Source organism: Ovis canadensis, chromosome 13, assembly GCF_042477335.2.
Source record: "Ovis canadensis isolate MfBH-ARS-UI-01 breed Bighorn chromosome 13, ARS-UI_OviCan_v2, whole genome shotgun sequence".
Lineage (NCBI taxonomy): Eukaryota > Metazoa > Chordata > Mammalia > Artiodactyla > Bovidae > Ovis > Ovis canadensis.
Window position 1 is genome coordinate 93834187 of NC_091257.1, and position 23568 is coordinate 93857754.

Genomic DNA, 23568 nt, shown 5'->3' on the forward strand with positions numbered 1-23568 from the left:
GAGGTGGCAAACTGTCCAGGAGCTCCCAGAGGGCCTCAGACACCCTGTGGGGACTGAGCAGGGGCCCTGCCTGGCCTAGGGCAGGGAAAGCCTCCCCAGTCACGACACATCCCAGCTGGATGACTCCCTGAGGCTCCCCAGGACTCCCCAAGATTCCCAGGACCCACAGCCCCTGCACGATCTGGCCCCAACCACCTTCCCAACCTCAGCCAGATTCGTTGTCAGCTTGTCAACACCCCATGCTGCTCCTGCCTCAGACCCTCATAAGTGCCGCTCGCTCGGTCTGTAGCACTCTCACCTCCCACTTTCTCAGCCAAAATGATACCTCCTCCTCCAGGAAGCCTTCCATGATGCCCAGAATGGGTCTGGAGCCTCCTCAGGGCTGTCTCATGTTCCTGTATATTCTCTGTCTCAGCTCCAGCTCCTCTGGATTCAGGTCACCATCTGTGGGTGGCCAAAAGGCTTCCCTAGCAGCTCAGATGGCAAAGAATGCAGGAAACCCGGGTTCAATCCCTGGGTCGGGAAGATCCCCTGGAGGAGGGCATGGCAACCCACTCCAGCATTCTTGCCTAGAGAATCCCCATGGGTAAAGGAGACTGGCAGGCTGCAGTCCATGGGGTTGCAGAGCCGAACACGACTGAGCGACTAGACACAAAGTACCCAGCAGAGCCAGAGTCCAGGCTGTGCATCTGACCCGCCGGCATTCACATGCTGGCTCCCCTATTAGCTGTACAACCTCGGGCCTCAGTTTTCTCATCTAGAAAGTGGGCATTATGATGGCACCACCTCACAGGATGGTTGCGAGGAAGAAGCAGTTTAATTGAAAGGCTAAGAGCAGTGTCTGGCACAGAATGTTGCTCAGCATTATTCCATCATTTCTCTCCCACAGACCATAGTAGGTGCTCACTTAACATTTGCTGGATAAATTCATGCAGCCCTTCAAATGTGTTCATGAAGATGAGCAGTGGGGGAAAATGCTTGTGATATAATGGAAAAGCTTTTTAAAGCACAACACTAGATAGTTGAGCAGTATGACTTACAACCTTGCAAACACACACACACACACACACACACACGCACACACACAAATACCTTAGGTTAGGAGAAAGAGGAAGGAGAAAAAAGGAAACCAGGCTGTTTAGTGTGGCTGCATTAGAAGAATGGGACAAAGAATAATCTTTCTTATTTCTTATTTGATGTGTTTTTTCCTAATCTTCTTTAATAAGCATGGTTTCAATTTAAAAGGGAAAAAAATAACAACAAATCTAGCAAAGGGGAGCCCGCAAGCCCTTTCTGTTCCATAGAGTTTTCCCACAAACTGGGGCAGGGTGGGGCAGGGCGGCGTGGTCAGAGAAAGAACTGCCCTTTAGAAGTGAAGCAAGAGTGGGAAACCCAGCGCGCTCCGGGCCGGCGGAAGGTGTCAGCCGACCGCGGGGAGGTTGTGCGGATAATGACCCAGCCCGCCCTCTTGCAGCATGGGGCCTGGCGGACCTGTGCACGCTGCCACGCCCCAGAGCCTCTGCAGACCCCAGACTGGGCTGGTGACCCCATGTCACACCGCAGCCCCACGTGTCCCTATGGCCTAACGGGGGTCACCCCACCGTGTCCCTGCCCCTCTTCACATGCGTTACCTAGCTTCACCTGGTCTTGACAGCCTGCCTGTGAGCCAGCTAGGGGTCACTGTGTCAGCCTCACTTCACAGAGAAGGAAACCAAGGCTTGAAAGATGTAGTGATTTGCCCAAGGTTGTCGAGCTGGAAAATGGCAGCGTCTAAATTTATCACCACTTGGTTCCATCTTTGTCTATGATCGGCCTCCTACTTCTCATTTCTACGAAACCAAATGATGAGTTTCTAGAGGAAAAGGATGGGTGCACAGGCTTCACTGTGTCCCCAGGGTTTGGCCAGAGTCTAGCACATGAGGCCAGGGTCTAGGACAATAATGATGGCTGGATAAATGAATTAACTTATGGAGGATGAATAGATGGATGGATGGATGGATGGGTGAGTAAGTGGGTGAAATGAATAAATAAAAGGATGGATGATGGATGCATGGATATCGATGGATGAGTGGGTGGGTGGAATGCATGCAGGGAATGAATGTATGGCTGAATAGGTAAAAGAATTAATTAAATGATCATGAGAGGCCAAGGGCGCTAAGAGGATGACTGTTTATTCCTGGACCTTGAATGCACCGTTAAGGAAGCTTGCAGACAGGCTGCTTTCAAGCCAAATCAGCCTTCAGACATGTTTTGTTTTGGCCATCCCAGGGTTTTTCATTTTTTAATTAATTGTCTTTATTTTAAAATTCTGGAAAAGGGAAAGGCTACCCACTCCAGTATTCTGGCCTGGAGAACTCCATGGACTATAGTCCAGGGGGTCGCAAAGCGTCGGCAACAACTGAGCAACTTTCAATTTCACTATTTTAAAATTAGGAAATTTCACATTAGAAATCTGGATCACTGGTTTCCCTGACAGCTCAGCTGGTAAAGAATCTGCCTGCAACGCAGGAGACCCCTGTTCAATTCCTGGGACAGGAAGATCCCCTGGAGAAGGGACAGGCTACCTACTCCAGTATGCTTGGGCTTCCCTGGTGGCTCAGACGGCGAAGAATCTGCCTGCAAATACAGGAGACCTGGGTTCAGTTCCTGAGTTGGGAAGATCCCTTGGAGGAGGGCATGGCAACACACTCCAGTATTCTTGCCTGGAGAATCCCATGGACAGAGGAGCCTGGAGGGCTACAGCCCATGGGGTCGCCAAGAGTCGGACACACCTGAGCAAGGATACGATCCTTGCAAAATTGGGCCAGCTCACGTGCCAGGAAGCAATGGGCCAGGACTGACAGGGCCGAGCCACCTGGGACCACAGTCTCCACCGCTCCCCAGCGCCTCTCTGATGTTGAGGCTGGGTGTCGGCTGCCATTTATTACGGCACTTCAGGCTGGTGATCTTCTCATAGTATAATTGCAATGAAAATGAAACATCTGGTGTACCCGGGTGTCCATCAAAAGTAGGGAAATGAAAACACGTAGAAAGAAAACTGAGAGAGATGTTATTTGTTTGTGAATGTTCCTATGGATCTGATGCGCACACAATGCATGCCTTCCTGAGGGTCCGTAGACCACGGCGCCTGAGGGCACAGGTGCGGAGCATGAGGACCGGCCCGGCCCAGGGCTGCTGGCTGCTGGCTGCGCGGCCTTGGGCAAGCCGCCGAGCCTCTCTGGGCTTCAGTTTCCCCGTCTCTAAGGCAGAGATGGAGTCAGTTCCCACCTCCGGGTATTAATGAGTTCCCGCATGAGAAACTCCCTGTGTGTGTGAGCCAGGACTAACTTTGGTTGTTTTGTGTGACCTGTACAACAGGGGTTCTAGACTCAGGGCCATTTGGCAATTCCTAACGCCTTAGGCTGCCACAGCGCGTCCCTTCCAGGCTGCGGCCAGTTAGACAAGGGGTGTGTCCCTAGCGCCTCCCAGTGGCTTGATACCGAAACTGCATGAAGCTCTCCAGCCCGGGGTGGTGGTGGGGAATAGAGATTGACCCCAGGGCCATCTGCATCCAGACTCAGCGGGAATGTGGAGATTTAAAGTCATGAAAGATGGTAGCAAAGGCTTAGGAGACAAAATGACATGGGTTTGGATCCCAGCTCTCCCACAGAGCAGCAGGGAGACCTTGAACAAATCTATGACCCCTCTGGACCTCAGTTTCCTCAGCTGTAAAATGGGGATGATGTTACACCAGTGTTGTGGGTAGGATTATATTAAGTAACATACATAAACAGATGGCGCCTACTGGATGCTTCATAATCCTCCTCTCTGACACGGGTGTTCACCTAGATCCAGAGCCATGGGGATGAGCTTCCAATATACCCAGAATGATTTAAAAATAATTCTCAAATAGTTTTGCTAGAGGAGTGAGATGTGATGGGGGGTGGGAGGTTCAAGAGGGAAGGGAGATATGTGTACTTATGCTGATTCATATTGTCGTTGACAGAAATCAGCACAACATTATAAAGGAATTGTCTTCCAATTAAAAATAAATTTAAAAAATAATTTTGCTTCAAAGGCACATTTAAAATACGGAACGGGATCCACAACATATTGTCAAATAACCTCAGGCCTGAAAAACATGGTGCAGAAGGGGATTTCTGGCAACATATCTGGATTTCAGAATACATACATGTGTAACATCTGTGAGAGACAAAGACCTAATTTTCTTAGTATATAAAGAGCTCTTGCAGATGAAGAGACAATTATCCGATAGAAATGTGGGCAAAGGATGTGAATGCTTTACTACCAGAAAAGAGACACAAATGGCCTTTAGATATGTTTTTTAATTCCCCAACCTAAAGGAAGACTATGGGGATTACAACCACGGTGAACACATTTTTCCCCGATAGGCAAAGCCAAGATGGAGCGGTCGGATAATAGTTGGCGTTGGCTGGAGTGTGGGGAAACCAGGGCTCACGTCAGTCACTGCCCTGAATGTCAGTTGGTAGGCATGACCTCAGAAAGCATTTAGACAATAAGTGTTAAAATTTAAAAATGCACCTGCCCTATGACTGGGCGGTTCAGGGGCTAAGAATTCATCCCTATGGAAATAGATCCGCATACATGGAAAGACTCTTGTGAAAGGAATACTAAGCACAGCATTGTTTGCTGCAGCAAAACACTGGAATCAGCTACACGGTATCATCGGGGACTGGTTAGATAAATTATGATATTCAGACAATGGAATGTGTGGAGAATGCTCTCCTAGTGCTGATCTGGAAAGATCTCCAAGGTACATTATTAAGTAAAAAACAAAACCAGCGCCGAGCAGGGGGTACAGTATACTTCTCTGTAGAGAAACAGCTACAGGAATCCGTGTACACATTTGCTTATCTACACTCTGGATATCTCTGCAATGATCCCCAAGAAACGATAGCCAGGATGACTTCCTGACAGAGACTCTTGGAGATTTGGAGCTGGAGAGCAGGGCTAAAGGATTGCTGCTGTTTAGCCAGGCCCCTCTGTCCATGGGATTTCCCAGGCAAGAATACTGGAGGGGGTTACCATTTCCTCCTCCAAGGAACTTTCCCAACCCAGGGATCATTGGCAGGTGGATTCTTTATCACTGGGCCACCAGGGAAGACAGGGGTTAAGGATTAGACAGGGAATATCCACTGTAAATCTTGTGGTACCTTTTCAACTACTTTTCATGCAAATATGTTTTCTTATTAATATTTTTTAAGTTTTTCATCCTTTAAATTAGACGAGAGGGAGAAATGCCCGCAAGGATATGCTCCAAAATGTCTGCAGCTCTTACCTATGGGTGACTGATGGGGATTTGCAGTGACTTTTATTATCTCATTTTTACTCAGATGGATTTTCTGATTTTTAAAAAATAATTATCAAAGGATATTTGGTATTAATAACTTCAAAAATTCTTTAAAAGTAGACTCTCCGTGTCCTTTTGTTAGCCAGGGGGAAACTAACCTCTACATTGAAAAGCAACAACAGAATATGTACACTCCCCTAAAGAGTCCAATTATTGTCACTGCCAAGAACATCATGGAGCCACATTCCACGAAAAGCGAAGATTGATACAGTCATCCTACTGTGGGCGTGTGTCGCTCAGTCACGTACAGCTGTTTGTGACCCCGTGACTGTTGCCCGCCAGGCTCCTCTGTCCAGGGGATTCTCCAGGCAAGAATACTGGAGGGCGTTGCCATTTCCTTCTCCAGGGGATCTTCCCGACCCAGGGATCGAACCCCGGTCTCCTGCATTACAGGGGGATTCTGTACCATCAAAACTGCTAGTGGGGCTTGAATCAGCTTCAGATCTGTCACTTATTAGCTGGGCACATCAGTTCAGCTCCCTTGGCCTCACTTTTCTCGTCCACAACATGGGAACACTGCAGCGCCGCTAGTGGACTTGACTGAGATGATGCCGGTCGAGTTCCTCTCCTGGCTCAGGGTGGACTCAGTGAGACCTAGTTTTTATTTCAGAAAAACAAAACAGGCAGGAATTGTGCACATTCACGAGAAGGACAGGATAGGGGCCCTTTGCCTTCTTCAGGATTAGTTTGTAAGTAGCTCTGCCCAGAGTCCCCAGTACTTGGCCCATCTCTGCTGGGCAGTCTTCCTACAGCTTGGAAAGAGTGACACCAAGTGGCCAAGACCAAAAGTACACCTTCAGGCCTCAGGCTTATTGCTAGCCTGGGAGTGTCTCCCTGTCCCCTCCACCGGTGGTCTTGAGCAAGGTGCTGAACCTCTCTGGATCTCATTTTTCTCAGCTGTAAAGTGGAGACAAATGTGCTTTTGTGGTAGGGCAGAACTGAGATGTGAATAGGGTAATCCAGGGACATCATCTCCAGGCCGCTCTACTATACAGCAAACACCTGGGAGAACGCAGCTGTCACTATGATCACTCTCTCAAGCTTCTAGTCTTCTACATGGTCCTCCAGAGTGAGTCTAAATCAGAATCTCCCAAAGTATAGACCAAATACCAGTGATGCTTCACGGGAAGATTTTAGTAGGCCCAGGGCTGCTCCATCCAATAACACTCCATTTCCTTTTGAATGTTCTTGTTACATCTAGGTAACAGTTTGATTTAGGTCATACCTGAATGGTCTAGTGGTTTTCCCTGCTTTCTTCAATTTAAGTCTGAATTTGGCAATAAGGAGTTCATGATCTGAGCCACAGTCAACTCCCGGTCTTGTTTTTGCTGACTGTATAGAGCTTCTCCATCTTTGGCTGCAAAGAATATAATCAATCTGATTTCAGTATTGACCATCTGGTGATGTCCATGTGTAGAGTCTTCTCTTGTGTTGTTGGAAGAGGACAATGCCAAAGAATGCTCAAACTACTGCACAATTGCACTCATCTCACACGCTAGTAAAGTAATGCTCAAAATTCTCCAAGCCAGGCTTCAGCTATACGCGAACCATGAACTTCCAGATGTCCAAGCTGATTTTAGAAAAGGCAGAAGAACCAGAGATCAAATTGCCAACATCCGCTGGATCATGGAAAAAGCAAGAGAGTTCCAGAAAAACATCTATTTCTGCTTGATTGACTATGCCAAAGCCTTTGACTATGTGGATCACAATAAACTGTGGAAAATTCTGAGAGAGATGGGAATACCAGACCACCTGACCTGCCTCTTGAGAAACCTATATGCAGGTCAGGAAGCAACAGTTAGAAGTGGACATGGAACAACAGACTGGTGCCAAATAGAAAAAGGAGTACGTCAAGGCTGTATATTGTCACCCTGCTTACTTAACTCCTATGCAGAGTACATCATGAGAAACGCTGGACTAGAAGAAACACAAGCTGGAATCAAGATTGCCAGGAGAAATATCAATAACCTCAGATATGCAGATGACACCATCCTTATGGCAGAAAGTGAAGAGGAACTAAAAAGCCTCTTGATGAAAGTGAAAGAGGAGAGTGAAAAAGTTGGCTTAAAGCTCAACATTCAGAAAACGAAGATAATGGCATCCGGTCCCATCACTTCATGGGAAATAGATGGGGAAACAGTGGAAACAGTGGCAGACTTTATTATTTTGGGCTCCAAAATCACTGCAGATGGTGACTGCAGCCATGAAATTAAAAGACGCTTACTCCTTGGAAGGAAAGTTATGACCAACCTAGATAACATGTTGAAAAGCAGAGACATTACTTTGCCAACAAAGGTCCGTCTAGTCAAGGCTATGGTTTTTCCGTTAGTCATGTGTGGATGTGAAAGTTGCACTGTGAAGAAAGCTGAGCGCCGAAGAATTGATGCTTTTGAACTGTGGTGTTGGAGAGAATACTTGAGAGTCCCTTGGACTGCAAGGAGATCCAACCAGTCCATTCTAAAGGAGATCAGTCCTGGGTGTTCTTTGGGAGGAACGATGCTAAAGCTGAAGCTCTAGTACTTTGGCCACCTCATGCGAAGAGTTGACTCATTGGAAAAGACTCTGATGCTGGGAGGGATTGAGGGCAGGAGGAGAAGGGGACGACAGAAGATGAGATGGCTGGATGGCATCACCGACTCAATGGGCGTGAGTCTGAGTGAACTCCAGGAGTTGGTGCTGGACAGGGAGGCCTGGCGTGCTGCAATTCATGGGGTTGCAAAGAGTCAGACACGTCTGAGCGATTGAACTGAACTGAACAGTTTGATTTCCTCTTCTTGGGCTCTAAAATCACTGCTGGTGGTGACTGCAGTCATGAAATCAGAAGACAATTGCTTCTTGGCAGGAAAGCTATGACAGACCTGGACACAGAAAGATTACTCTGTCGACAAAGGTCCACATAGTCAAGGCTATGGACTTCCGAGTGGTCACACAATGGTTGTGAGAGCTGGACCATAAAGAAGGCAGAGCACCAAAGAATTGATGCCTGGGAAAGATTGAGGGCAGGAGAAGAGGGCATCAGAGGATGAGATGGCTGGATGGCATCACCTATGCAATGGACACGAACTTGGGCAAAATTCGGGAGACCCTGAGGAACAGAGAGGCCTGGTGTGCTACAGTCCATGGGGCCACAAAGAGTCAGACACGACTGGGCAACTGAACAACAACAGCTCGATACTGATATGTCTTTAATGCCTTTCCAATGCTTACCCATCCTCCTTTTGAACAAAAAGCAAGTGGGCCTTAGGCTTAAAGCCTTCAAAAGGCAAAGCTACTTGGCCACAATTTAATAAATTTAAATGTTTTCATATTTACACTTTTGTGATCGCCTTTTGTCGAAGGCAAGTGGTGCTGGTTTTCCATTCACAGTAGATATAGCGGATTGTGTTATTTTCGATGTTTATTGGTCCTTCCTACTGGCAGTTCGCTGCTAACTCTCCCCACTGATGTCAGCCTTGGCGGTGTGACTTCCTTTGACCAATAGCATCTGAGTTAAGCTTCCAAGCAGGAGCTTTAAGAGCCAGCTTGTGGTCCTGCCACTTGCTCTTCTTTATCTGCTGTGAGTCAGATGGCAGGGGGTGGGCTGCTTCTTCAACCTGCATTCCAGAGTACAGAGGACACCTGGGCCAGAGCTGCAGCCAACCTGCAAACAACATGAAATACGAATGAGAAATAAACCCTTGTAGTTGACAGCCCACTGGGATTCTTGGGTTGTTCGTTACTGCAGCAGAATCTAGCCTGAGTTGGCTGATACGGTAGAAATAACATATTGCCTTTAAAAATAAATATACTTTAGTAAAATAAATGTTTGTTTAAAGAAACACACTAAGTAAGGTAGTAGGGGCACGTTACAGGTCGACAGACTGTAGGCAGTAGGGGACATGCATAACCAGGGTAGTGGCTGGATGACTGGAGTCTCGAGCCACTGGTGGAGTTTTAAATGTGGAAACTGCTGCTCTAGCTTGCACAAGGCTCATCTCAGAGCCCCCCAAATACTTCTCAATTCACGTTTCCAATTCTCCAGGCTTTGCCTCCCCTCACGCAGCCAGAGTGGGTTTCCTCGCGCATACATTTGACCAGGTTCCCCCCCGCCCTAACCTCTCTGGGGGCTCCCCTGCACCCTCAGGATGAAGGCCTGGGTCTTCATCTCGGCCACACGCCTCCCCAGGCTGTCCCCTCATCCCATCTTCTCTCCCCACTATGTTCTCGGTTCCAGCCACACTGACTTCTTTGTAGTTCTTTGAAGAAGGCAAGCATACTCTAGCTTCAGAGCTTTGCTTCAAATTTGAAATCCTCCCATTATAACGCCCTTCCCAAAGGTAGGAGCACGGCCGTTCCTCACTCCCTGAGGTCTCTGCTTAAATATCACTTTCTTGAAGAGTTCTTCTCAGACCACGCTGTATAAAACAGCAGCCCTCTAGTCTCCTGCCCCTTTATCCTGGTTTTTCATTCCCCGTCACCTATGACTCTCTGACCGCATTAAATATCTGTTTATAATCTGGATCCTCCATTAGAACGTTAGCTCCTCGAAGGCAAAGTTTTTGTTTGCTCACTACAGTGGCCCCAGTGCCTACAACAGCACCTGGCACACAGTAGGTGCCCAGTAAGCACTTGCTGAATGAAGGGATGAATAAAAGATGGCAAAGGTAAACCCCAGAAGCTTTAAGCCCAGGACATAATAGTATCTCTTTTTTCCCCACTATTTACCTATGTTTTCTATGTTACTTTTAAAAAAATGTATTTATTTTTAATTGAAGGATAATTGCTTGATGTGTTGGTTTCTGTCACTCATCAGAGTGACAGAATCAGCCATAGGTATACATATGTCCCCTCCCTCTTGAACCTATTTATTTTTAAATTTTATTTATTTATTTTTTACTGAATATCATACTATCTTTGAGTCCAGCTGATAAAGCACTTCTCATTCCCAATGGTTTGGATCACCTGGATCTCACTGGCTTCCCCAGGTTACATGTCTCTCTCTGACCCAATCAGGCCAGGGAAATGGAACACTGGTCGGCCAGGCCGAGACCCTATGCCCACAGTTAAGGCCAGGAGCAGGCTCAGCTCTTGGTAGCTACATGCACTGAGTGAGACAGGGTGTTCTGTAACAAAACTGTGATGCTCTTATCAGAAAAAGAGGAAATAAATGTCAGGTGGGCAAACTCCAAAAAGTAGATTGTTCACCCAGCTGAGTGCCTAGGAACTTAGCATGCACTCTGTGAAACAGCAGCCTTATTTGGGACCAGGCTGAAAACAGGTGGGAGGTGAAGTAGGGGGAACTCTGCTAACACCAGAGATGGAGCTAGGATAAGGAGCAGGGGATTCAGGCAGAGCTGGACCCCAGTGTATCCATGGCATTAATAATGCTGGGAGACATCAGAAGTTGGGAAGCAAAAGAAATCTTCAATTTCTACACGCAACTTCTTACATCATCAGCAAAATATTAATCTCTCTTCTGATGCTGAGGATGACACCCTTGAGAAGAAATGTAAAAGTAAATATTGTTGGCTCTAATCTATTACTGTTGATGAGTTTGAGGAGCCACATGTGCTTATTGCATGATACAACCATAAGGCAGCCCACAAACCCCAGCGACCAGCCAAGTGGGGCCTCCTGAAATTGGCAGTCATGGTCAGCTGAAATTCTGAAACCATGTGGTGTAGCGCTGTTATTGGGAATGAGTAATCTATTTTGTTCCAGAATCTAAAGTCTATACTCTTCAGTGGTAGAGTTTGAAAGTTGTCCCCCAATATCAGTCTTCCCCTTCCTATAATGATAGACGCTCCATAAAAGCGTACGGCTGTTTGGAATAAAGACTACATTTCCCAGAGTCCTTTGCAGTGGGAAGTGGCCATGTGACTGAGGACTGGACAAAGGGGTATCAACAGGGGAAGCAAACGTGGTGGTCAGCCACTTGGGTTTCGGGATGGGGACAGCATGCTGCTAATGGGACCCGAGCCTCCGACGACTTCATGGTGGAGAGTCACCGTCCCAACTCAGGCTTCTGTGCAAAAGGGGGATTTTATCATATTTCCATCTCTTATGTCTCTGAACCCCACAGATGAAGTTATATTCAAAATATTGTTGTTGTTGTTCAGTCATTCAGTTGTGTCCGACTCTTTGCGACCCCATGGACTGCAGCATGCCAGGCTTCTCTGTCCATCACCAACACCCAGAACTTGCTCAAACGCATGTCCATCGACTCGGTGGTGCTGTCCAACCATCTCATCCTCTGTCGTCCCCTTTGCCTCCTGCCTTCAATCTTTCCCAGCATCAGGGTCTTTTCCAATGAGTCAGTTCTTCACATTAGGTGGCCAAAGTATTGGAGCTTCAGCTTCAGCATCAGTCCTGCACTTCTAAGGAAGTGGGGCTGACTTGGAAAATTGTGTACAGTATATGCACGGAGTAAATCCGTGAAAAAAAAAAGAAGTACACAGTTTTGATTCACTCTTATCAGTTTATTCCTGTTCTACAAATACTGAAGACTACGTCAAGGAAGACACCCTGCCCAGGGTGCCCTGATATTTTAGCTGCTTGAACAAAACTGAGACAGGCTGGGACCTGGGACACTTTGCTGCAATGCTTGCGCCTGGACACACCTCTCCTCCAGCAACAGAATACAAAGAAACTGTGTGGGGCTAAAAATAACTGCATGCCTGCGCAGTTGGGGCAAATCCTGGACCCCAAAGATGCAAAGAGACCAAAAAGCCCAGCTGCCATTTTTGAGGAGCCTGGAGCAAAAGCAGGATACTGAACATGTCCCTATACACACCACCCCCTGGGGGTGGGCAAAACACCTAAGCCACGCCTCCAGCCTGACCCACGGACGTGCCCTGCCTCTCACCCCATATAAGAAACAAGCTTGCTGCCCCCTCAGCTGAGGCAGCAAGCAAGAAAGCAAGGAAACCTGTTTGTTCTCACCTCCCCTGCCCCGCTGTAGCAGGGACCCCAATAAAGCCTTGCCTGAATGTCTTGTCTGGCCTCGGATCAATTTCTATTGATGTAGGAGGCCAAAAACCCTGGTTGGTAACAAAACCGCTCTGGCACCTTTAACTGAAGTCCCCCGGACTCTGAATTCCCAAACCTGGCTGACTATCAGGAGCATATGTAGAGTCCTTCTAAAATACAGATTCCTGGGCTTTGGCCAGTTCATTCAAAGAAGTAGGAGATGAGGAATTTATCATTTACAGACGGTAAATTATAGCTGGTGCGCTTGCCTTACTAGCTGTGTGACCTTGGGCAAGTTACTTCACTTCCCTGTGCTGCCGTTTCGTCTCCCAAACAATGAGGACAGTATTAGCAGGAGCCGCGACAGGGCTGCTGTGAGGGTGAGCTTGCTCCACATGTGTGAAGTGCCTAGCGCGGTGCCCAGGACAGCGTGAGATCTGCACTAGTTCTCATCACGCCTGTTGGCAGGAGTATAATTTTGTTTTTCCTCTTGGCCGCATCGAGCAGCATGCAGGATAAGTTCCCCAACCAGGGATCAAACCCACACACCCCGCAGCAGAAGCATGGTTTTAACCACTGGACCACCAGGGAAGTCCTGGTAAGGGTATGCTGCTGCTGCTGCTGAGTCGCTTCAGTCGTGTCCAACTCTGTGCGACCCCATAGACGGCAGCCCACTAGGCTCCCCCTTCCCTGGAATTCTCCAGGCAAGAACTCTGGGTTGCCATTTCCTTCTCCAATGCATGAAAGTGAAAAGTGAAAATGAAGTCACTCAGTCGTGCCCGACTCTTAGCGACTGCATGGACTGCAGCCCACCAGGCTCCTCCGTCCATGGGATTCTCCAGGCAAGAGTGCTGGAGTGGGTGCCGTTATAACGAATGCAAACTCTCAGGACAACAATCTGCACTATCTGCCAAGACGATGGGTTTCCCTGGTAGCTCAGCGGTAAATAATCCACCTGCCCATGCAGGAGACACCGGTTCGATCCCTGGGTTGGGAAGATCTCCCGGAGAAAGAAATGACAACCCACTCCAGTATTCTTGCTTGGGAAATCCCATGGGCAGAGGAGCCTGGTGGGCTACAGTTCACTGGGTTGCAAAGAGTCGGACACAGCTTAGCGACTGAGCATGAGCACGCACCAAGATGTTCAGTATGTCCGCCTTGACTCAGAAACATGGTGGCTGAAAAACTTTGCCTAAGATTGCCCTCATTCATCCAGCTACGTGTGCAATAATGTTCTTTGAAAGTGTTTACTAAGAACCTGGAGAAGGAAATGGCAACCCACTCCAGTACTCTTGCCTGGAGAATCCCATGGATGGAGGAGCCTGGTGGACTACAGTCCATGGGGTCACAAAGAGTCAGACATGACTAAGCGACTAACACACACACACACACACACACACACACTGAGCACCTACATTTTAGTCAGAATAAGACAGGCTACGCTGCATAACAACCTCCCAAGTGGCAGTGACTTAAGACAGGAAAGGTTGGTTCCTTACTTTCACATTATGACCCAGAGGGAGAGCCCTTCTGCATCTTGTTGCTGTGCCATGTGGAATAGGTGGTCTTGGAGGTGGACTTGGCAGGCAAAGAGACAGCTAGAAGGTCACATGATTTTTTTTTAAGGACTAGGCTGGAAGTGGTTTCCATGATTTTTGCACATCCCTTTGGGCAGAAATGAGCATAGTTACAACCTGATTGCAAAAGAAGGTGATGAAGGCAAAAGAGCAAATGGATACTGAGTAAGTGTTGTCCCTGTGAGATCTGCTATGTTCAGGGACTGTTCTTGGACCTGGAGCCCCAGAGGTGAGCAAGACCAACAAGGTCTGGCCCTCAGAGCTTCCCTGATAATAAACGTCTACTTGAAACATGATCCCAGGTGTATGTCATTTTATGCCTGAGCAAGACCATCTGAAGGTTTTGTTTGCAGCGGTTAGGGCTGTTGCATCAAAGAATATATGCATTCGTCACTGTGATAGATGTGGTCAAATCGCTCTCCGAAGGACTCTGCTTGTTTCCACTTCCACCAGCAGGGTACGAGAGTGTGTCTTTTCGTGCAGACTCGCCAGCACAGAGTGTTATCACACTTTGGATTTTTGCCAATCTGATAGATGAGAAATGCTCTCTGTGTGTACTTTTAATTTGCTTTTTTTTTTATTACAAAGGAGGGTGAACATCCTCTCATATATTTATGAGCTGTTTGTATTTCCTTTTCTGAGAACTGTGTGTTCATATCCCTCATCCATTTTTCTACTGACGTTTTTAAATGAAAAATGCAGGGGAAGAACAGGATGCATATTATATTTTTTGTAAATTAAAAGCAGAATAATATTTTGGTTCAGTTCAGTCGCTCAGTCGTGTCCAACTCTTTGAGACCCCATGAATCGCAGCACGCCAGGCCTCCCTGTCCATCACCAACTCCCGGAGTTCACTCAGACTCACGGCCATAGAGTCCGTGATGCCATTCAGCCATCTCATCCTTGGTCGTCCCCTTCTTCTCCTGCCCCCAATCCATCCCAGCATCAGAGTCTTTTCCAATGAGTCAGCTCTTCACATGACGTGGCCAAAGTACTGGAGTTTCAGCTTTAGCATCATTCCTTCCAAAGAAATCCCAGGGTTGATCTCCTTCAGAATGGACTGGTTGGATCTCCTTGCAGTCCAAGGGACCCTCAAGAGTCTTCTCCAACACCACAGTTCAAAAGCATCAATTCTTCGGCGCTCAGCCTTCTTCACAGTCCAACTCTCACATCCATACATGACCACAGGAAAAACCATAGCCTTGACTAGACGGACCTTAGTTGGCAAAGTAATGTCTCTGCTTTTGAATATTTTGGTATATACATATAAATAGTCTTATATGTGTATAAAGGTTTTCTAAAAGCAACCACAAGAAACTGTTAATGGGGAGTAGGCTCAGGGCCATTTTTTTTGCCTGTGAGCTTTTTTAAAATGTTAATTTTTAAACCCCTGAATGTGGGGGTGGTTTATTACACTTGTGTGCTATGTTTTGAGCCTTTCTGAATAAATTCACTTTTCTAACCACGTTCAAGTATTACTTGTTTGTTTAATGTCAGTACAGGTCTTTTGGCCTTTTTGCCTTTGTATTTTATATATTTTATAAACTCTGACATATGTTGTTTTATTTCAAAAATATTTTAGAAGCCCACTGTATCTGAAAACATCACCATTAGGATCTGAGGCCAGTCCCAGAATTCAGCTCAAGTCTTACACAGCTTATAAGCGCTCAAGAAGTATTTGTTGGATTGAAAGAAATGGAAGCGTCTCTTTAACTGAATCATCAAAAGACCCCAGATGCAGAATTACAATATTCTTTTTGTTTTAGAGATCAACAAGAGAGAGACCACAGTTGCCTTGTCAGGACTCCTTTTTTATTTATTTTTTCCTTTTATTTTTACGTGAGAAGGCTGGTCCCTCTGTCCCAGAGTCAAAGGCCTCGGAAAATCTGTATGGGAAATGCCCCACCCTCTCTCAACAATACCTCTCCGGTGGGAGATCGTATCTCATTGGTTGAGTTTAGGTCATGCGCCCATCTCAACCAATCACCGTTGCCAGGGGTGGACCACAGATTGGCCACGCCCCACACCTGAAGCCAGGGGGTGGAGTCCACCTTATTCAAACTCGGACCGGCAGCAATGGAGGTGTGGTTTTCTCAAAGGAAAATTGGAATGCGAATACTAGAAGAAGGAAGAGCAGATGCCAGAAGGCAGAAGCAACATCACATGTCCTCCACAAACACCTGCTATGTACAAGGCGCTGCGCACGCTGTGGGGGATATGATGGTGAAAAAGAGCCATCCCAGCCCTCAAGGAACTGACATAGTGGGAGAGACCAAAAAGAGCAAGCTAACAAACGCTTTTAGAACTGCAGATTGCAATAAGCTCTATGAAAGACACAGGCAAGGGACTGAGATAGGAAATACTTGGAACAGGATAGTCAGAGAGGCGGCAACATTTAAACAGAGTCAACATAAGAAACAATTCAGGTAGCCACCGGGAGGGGAAATCTAGTTGGACACCTCCTTCACACCTAAACCAGGACAGATTCCAAATAGATCATGGGTTTAAATGCATACAGTGAAACCGCAAATGTAGTAAAATATGATAGGTATAAATCTATTATGACTTCAGACTCTGAAAGACCTTTTGAATAATGAAGCAAAACTGAAATGTCCTAAGTGAAGTCTCTTAGTTGTGTCTGACTCTTGGTGACCCCATGGACTGGGGCTCGCCAGACTTCTGTTCATGGGATTCCCCAGGCAACAATACTGGAGTGGGTTGCCATTCCCTTCTCCAGGGGATCTTCCTGACCTAGGGATCGAACCCAGGTCTCCTGCACTGCAGGCAGATTCTTTACCATCTAAGCCACCAGGGAAGCCTGAGATGTCCTAAAATGAAATACAAATATGTTTGACAACATAAAGACGTTAAAAACACTCTTTATGGTTAAAAAGATGTACTAAATTCAATGCCGAGAGACAAATTGGGCTAATCACAAAAGGCTAATTTACCTAACATACAAAATGTTTCATCAAATCAAAAGAAAAGTATCAACAATTCAGTGGGAAAATAGGCAAAAAGAGGTAGTTCAAAGAGGAGGAAAAGCAAATGGCTTTTAAGTATGTGAAGAAATGATCAATATCATGCATAATAAGAGATATCATTTACCTCCCCATCAAATCAACAGAAATCCCAGTCTGACAATCTACTAAGTTGGTGAGTAGAAACTGATGATCAGAGAATTCCCCAGCCGTCCAGTGGTTAAGACTCCAGGCGTTCACTGTACAGGATCCATCCCTGGTCGGAGAACTAAGATCCCACAAGCCCACAGTGTGGCCAATAAATAAATAATAGACAATTATTCTACAGGTTTATTCATACATACGCTAAACAGTATATACAGAGTTATTCATTATCACATTGTTTATAATAGCAAAAAAAAAAAAATGAAAACGGTATCTACTGACAAAGGACCGGATGAATAAATGGCATTCCATCGCTACAGTGGAATAAAATTCGGCGGTCTGAAACAAGGAGGCAGGGGCTTCCCTGGTGGCTCAGTGGTAAAGAGTCTGCCTGCCAGTGTAAGAGACACGGGTTCAATTCCTGATCTGGGACGATCCCACATGCAGAGCAACTAAGCCCATGAGCCACAATGATTGCGCCTGTGCTCCACAGCCCGAGAGCCACAGCTGCTAAAGGCCACGCGCCCGAGCGCTCCGCAACAAGAGAAGGCATCGTGATCAGAAGCCTGTGCAGTATAACTGGAGAGTACCCCTGCCCGCCGCAACTACAGGAAAACGCCCACACAGCGACAAAGACCCAGCACAGCCATACACAAATAAATAAAAATCTTTTTTAAAAAGCAAGGAGGCAGGTTTGTGTGAATGAATAGGTAAAGTTCATGCCAGGACTTCTTAAGCAAAACACACACACGCACAAAATGTAACGAACCATGTGTTCAGCATTTACTCATTTGTGACATTTTCCGGGGGTGGAAAGGAAAAGAATATATTTTCATATTTGCTTATATGCAAAAGATATTTTAAAGGTTATGCAAGGGACTAATAACACAATGGTGGAGGGAACAGCAAACTCAAAAGTCCCCAAGGTTAAAAAAAAGGCGGGGGTGGGGTGGTGGGAGGAGGTGGTAAATCCCAAGGACTTGGAGAGTGCCTGGGAGAGATGACATGTGACAGGTGGTGGCCAGATGCTTGTAAACCGCCCTTTAGGAGTCTGGTCTTGAGTCCAAGTGCAGTGGGAAGACATTCAAAAGAAGAATATGATCCGATTCACATTTTAAGAGCATTTTGCTGCCATTTGGAGAAGCTGTTAGAGGAAAGCAAGATGGAAACAGGGAGGCCCATTAGGAGGCTGGGCAGCTATCTAAGAGAGAGATGAGGTGGTCGGACCCGGAGGAGGCAGTGGAGACCGGGAGGAGAAGTTGGATTTGAAAGAGAGTTTGAACTTGGAATCCACAGGTTGATGTGGCACCAGGAGGAGCAGGGATTCAAATGAAGAGAAGACTGGAGGCTGACTTCCGGCTCAGGCACTGTGAGGGGGGTGACAATGTCGACTGAGCTGGGGAGACTGGGGAAAGCAGACTGGGGTTGGCTGGGGATGGGGTGCACTCCAAGGTAAGTCATGGTAAGGTTAAGAGGTCAGTAAAACATCCAAGTGGCAGCATCAAGTAAATGGCCGGGTGCTTGAGCCTATAGTGGAGGAGTCCAATGAGAACTGAGACAGTGTAAACAATAACAAGGACAGATCCTGTGTGGATTCCAAATTAGAGCCCCAAGCCTACCCTGGAGAGCTGGGTTCATATGTCCACCAAAAGTCATGTTCAAGAACGTTCATGGCGGCTTTATTCATTACAGCCCAAATCTGGAAATGGCTCAAGTGTTCTTCAACAGCAGGTGGATAAATAAATTGTGATTAATTAGATAGATAATAGACAGATAGATGGATAGAAGGTACAAGCTAAAATAATGAAAAAGAATGAAGATGGATATACCCAACAACCTGAGTGAATCTCACAGACACTGTCCCTGAGTTAAAGACGCCAGACAGGGCCCAGGTCCTCGTTCCCCTGGGGGTAGACACTGGCCTGAAACTGCTCGAGGCCAAGGCCCCCCAGGGGCGTGTCCGCCCAGGGCCCCCTTTATCTGTCACCACTGCCGGAAGCCTGGATGGGCTACAGAGCAAGGGCCTTGCTGGCCACAGTCCTGGCCGGCTGCCCCCGCCCTGAGGCTCCAGCCGAGGTTCCTGCGGAGGCAGGAGTTGTTGGGATGCCGGCTGCATGAGGCGGGGTGCAGCCCGGCCTCCCCAGAATCTCCACTGGGTCTGCCGTCTCCTGCTTCGGGATCTGGTTTGAGTCTGTGCCACCCGAGGCAGGGCCTGTGTGGCCAGCCTCCCACCTTCCGCACCGTGATTCCCCCTGGAGCCTCTGCAGTTTCTGGACACAGGCTCGGTAGCCAGGACAGGAAAGGATGACTGGCTGGTGGCCGTGAGGGGCGGCCATCTGAAATTGGCAATAAACCACTGAGGCCTTTCTCACTGCCAAAAGCATAAAACAAAAAAAAAAAACTGAAGCCAGACAGCAAAGAATGCATACTGTATAATTCCATTTATATAGGGTCCTTGATCAGCAGAACTAATTTATAGTGATAAAAGTCACACTAGACTTTATATCTGGTTGGGGAGTAGAAGTCCCAAATTAAAGTAAAATTAAACTTAAGTATTTTATTCAATCAGTCACACCTACCATTTTAAAAAATTTCATGGTGGTGCCAGATGCTCCTGAGGATGAAGGAACAGGAGGGGATGATCACAGGAACCCCAACTGGAAGCTGGTGGAAGGTTCTCAATCCCCTCTGCCCCCCATTGTGTAGCCAGGTGACTGCCCCAACCCCCTCGGCAGGGGGTCTGAGAGTTACTTTCCAGAGACACTGAGATGGAGAGGCTGGGGATGAAACAAGGAGCCAAAATGGTTAGATCCAGCTCCCTTCCCTGCTTCGGCTTCCAGAACACAGGCAGCCTGGCGCAGGCAGGATTCCTGGGCAGGATCTGGGAGAGTCCTCCACAGAGAAGTGAACCTCCTTGGCAAAAACACTGATAATAATGATATTCGGGTCCCAGAATGAAAAAGCTGGCTCACTGCCCAGCCACATTGCAGAGAAACACATGGAGCTTCCAAAGAGTTGTTTATGCCTCCCTCTCATACATGAATGGCGGTAAAGAGCCCCCGACATCTTAGAAACATTTCTAACCTGAAAACACAGAGACTAGAGTTGACAAACAGTAAGAGGGATCTGGGAACAGATGAAGACATTACAGGGAATAGATGGAAAGGCATCCAAGTAGGAGACTGGAGACAAGGCTTTGCATCCCGATTCTGTTGGTGGCTGGCTGCCACATACAGTTGTACAGGTTGTGGACTGCCCAAATCTAGGAGGCACCCTTCATACTGAGGTCTGTGTAGATGATGTCCCTGAGGCTGCACAGTTCATCACCAAATTTGGGACCCTGACCCACTATGTGCCCCTGGGAAGTAACCATAAAAGAACCTCCCAGTGGGGGCACTTCTGGAGGGCAGACAACCGTTTTGTTTGTTTTCATAGCCCCAAGTCTAATAAAGCCTATGAGTTGGCTCTCCATAAATGCTTGTTGACTAAATACATGAATTAATGAGTGAATGAACAGCGACTATGAATCCAGTGATTTGCAGTATCTGTGTACTTCCACATGCCCCCATAAGATCACAGTAAAGCAGGCAGCAGAAGGCAGTGCTGGCTCTGGACACGACCGCCTGCTTCAAATCCCAGTCACTTAATCCCTCAGAGTCTCTGCCTCCTCGTGAAATAGAAGTGATAATGATGATGCCTGTTTAAAAGTGCTATTGGGAGGATTAACTGAGGTGCGTAATAAAAGCGCTGAACATGGGCCTGGCCAAGTCTTGTCAGTTAGAATTAGATTTGGCGTTATAAAACAAAACACCCAAGTAAGTGACTTAAGATAGAGCTCTTTTCCTTTTTCTCCCCTGACCAATTCCTCCTTTCCCTGTATGCACTTAAGAAATCAAAAGGTGTGACATCCAGGGTTAGGATGATGAATAGATAATCATCGGGGTCCTAGATTTCTATCATTTTGCTCCACCATCCTTGAGGTTGCCTCAAGGACCAAAACAGTTGCCAGAGTGCCAGCCATTGTGTCCACATTCTAGGCCCGAAGAAAGAGGGCATGAAGAGGGATGAAAGGTATGTACTTGACAGCCATCAGCTCCACCCAGCAACTTCTGCTAGCTTCTCCCCTAGCTGCATGAGAGGCACATGGCTGCCCAGATCAGTGTCTATTAATAAGGAATAGATATTAGGAGAGCAGCCAGTCATCTCTCCCACATGGGGACTCAATAAATATCAGCTGTTATTATTGCTGCTAACCCAGTTTTTGAGAGGGGAAAAATGAAGCTCAGAGAAACTGGGCAACTTGCCTAAGGTTTTTTATTCAATTCATTGAACAAGTCTTAACTATATACCTACCATGCTCTGGCCCCTTAGGATACAAATGCTGAATAAGACATGAGCTCTGCTCTCAAGGACATGAAATCAAGTAATTTCAAAGAGCACTAAGTCTAATGGTCCAAAGGACAGAACACTCAGCTTGGGGTGAGGGTATGAGGTTAAAGTCAGGGAGGGCTTCCTAGAAGAGGTGGAAAAGTCAGCATCAGAATAACAGCTGTACCTACTATACATGAGATATGCTATATATCTCACATATATGAGATATATGTATCTCTATATATATCTACTGTACGTGAGATATGCTATATATCTACTATAAATGAGGTATGCTAGTGACAAGCTTAGCACAGCGCCTGGCACACAGTGAATGCTCAAATTAAAGCCGCTCTTAAGCTACTATGATCATTACATCATCATCATCTTGACCATTTTGCAGAAATTAAAATGGCCACTTCTCAACTTTATAATATTTTGCAAATGAATTCATCTTCAAAGGGTGTTGACCTCCAATATGTATTTAAAAAACAGAACAACAGGAACCAAAAATTCCTCACTTTCTGTTGACTCTAGGCCAGAAACTGACCTTAGGAATGATAAATTTGAACCTTTTCAGGAAGAACTGGATTTAAAGACCTGGCATCTTAAATTTTAACATCAGGCACTTAACTGGCATCCTCTCTATGTGATAATAGGAAAGAAACAGCAAAAGATTAAGAGAAAAAGTTTTAAACATTAAGAGAGTTTAGTTCTGAGAAGGCCAGACGCACTGAGGCTAATTCACATTTTACTCCAGTGATCCCAAGAGAAACCAAATTTCCTGGAAGATCAAAAGGCAAGGCAGGTTCTGTTTAAAAGCAAACTCTGAGTGAAATCAGATTATGGGGCGTGTGCGGGGTGGGGGGGGGACATGGTAGCCTTTAAAGTGAAAGTGAAAGCTGCTCAGTTGTGTCTGACTCTTTGCGACCACATGGACTGTAATACAGTCTATGGAATTCTCCAGGCCAGAATACTGCAGTGGGTAGCTGTTCCCTTTTCTAGGGGATCTTCCCAACCCAGGGATTGAACCCAGGCCTCCCACACTGTAGGCGGATTCTTTACCAGCTGAGCCACCAGGGAAGCCCAAGAACCCTGGAGGGTAGCCTACCCCTTCTCCAGTGGATCTCCCCAACCCAGGAATCGAACTGGGGGCTCCTGCATTGCAGGCGGATTCTTTACCAGCTGGGCTGCTGAACCTCAAAAATAGCATTTGTCCCCTGGATATTTTGAGAGTGTCCTTGGCAGAGCATGGCAGGAACCAGGGGCCTGTTTGGACATCTCCTCCAAGGGCACACCTCAAGAATGCATCACCCGCCCTCCCCTTGACCCCAAGCCCCACCCAGGCCCCAGAGCTGTGTCAGCAGCCGCGTCCGTGGCACAGAGATAAAGGGAGATATTTAAACATCCAGAAATCATCTTCTAATTTAGGAACCAAGCTGCAAAATATCTTTCTCCCTTAACGGCTCGAGTTGGGAATTTGGATTTTGAACCTTTTCTCTTGCCAGGCTGCCAAAACATCTCCATGACTTGATAGAAGGTGAATGGAAGACTTCAGGGACAGAAGGGCCGTGGGTCTTAAGCTGTCTGGAATCGGAAGGCTCAGACCATCAGAGCCCTGTCTGGATTTCTTCGCTTACTGTCTGCTCCCGCTGGGGCTTCTGATCACCTCATTGCTGCTGCGGTGGCAGTAATGATTAAGCACTTTAATACTTGGACAAGGAGTGTGCAATCCTGTAATTACATTCCTCCCTGCCCCATTGTTGGGGGAGAGTTGGAATTGTTGTCCCTGTTTTGCACAAAGGAAACCGAAGGCCTGGGTGAGTGAACCAGTCCAGCATCAAAAACTAGTCAGCATGAGGGAGACGCAGGAGGTTGGGGACGGGGCCGGCAGTGGTTCTAGCCCGGTTTGAAAAGCATGCAGGTCTCAGTTCAGGACGTGTGCTTTATTCTTAAAGAAGTGGCTGCGGAGTTCACGCGTGCGGAATGTGTGCGTGGGTGGGTGTTCTGCGAGTTGGTCTGTGTGTTTGTGTCTTTGCGTGTGCTCCAGTGTCGGTGCTTCCACGTGTGTATCTATCTGTGTATCTGTCTGTGTGTCTGTCTAGGTGTGTAAAAGGAGGGACAGAGGTGAGAGACCGAGGGTGATCAGGAGACAGGAAGGAGAATCAGTCACTAAAGT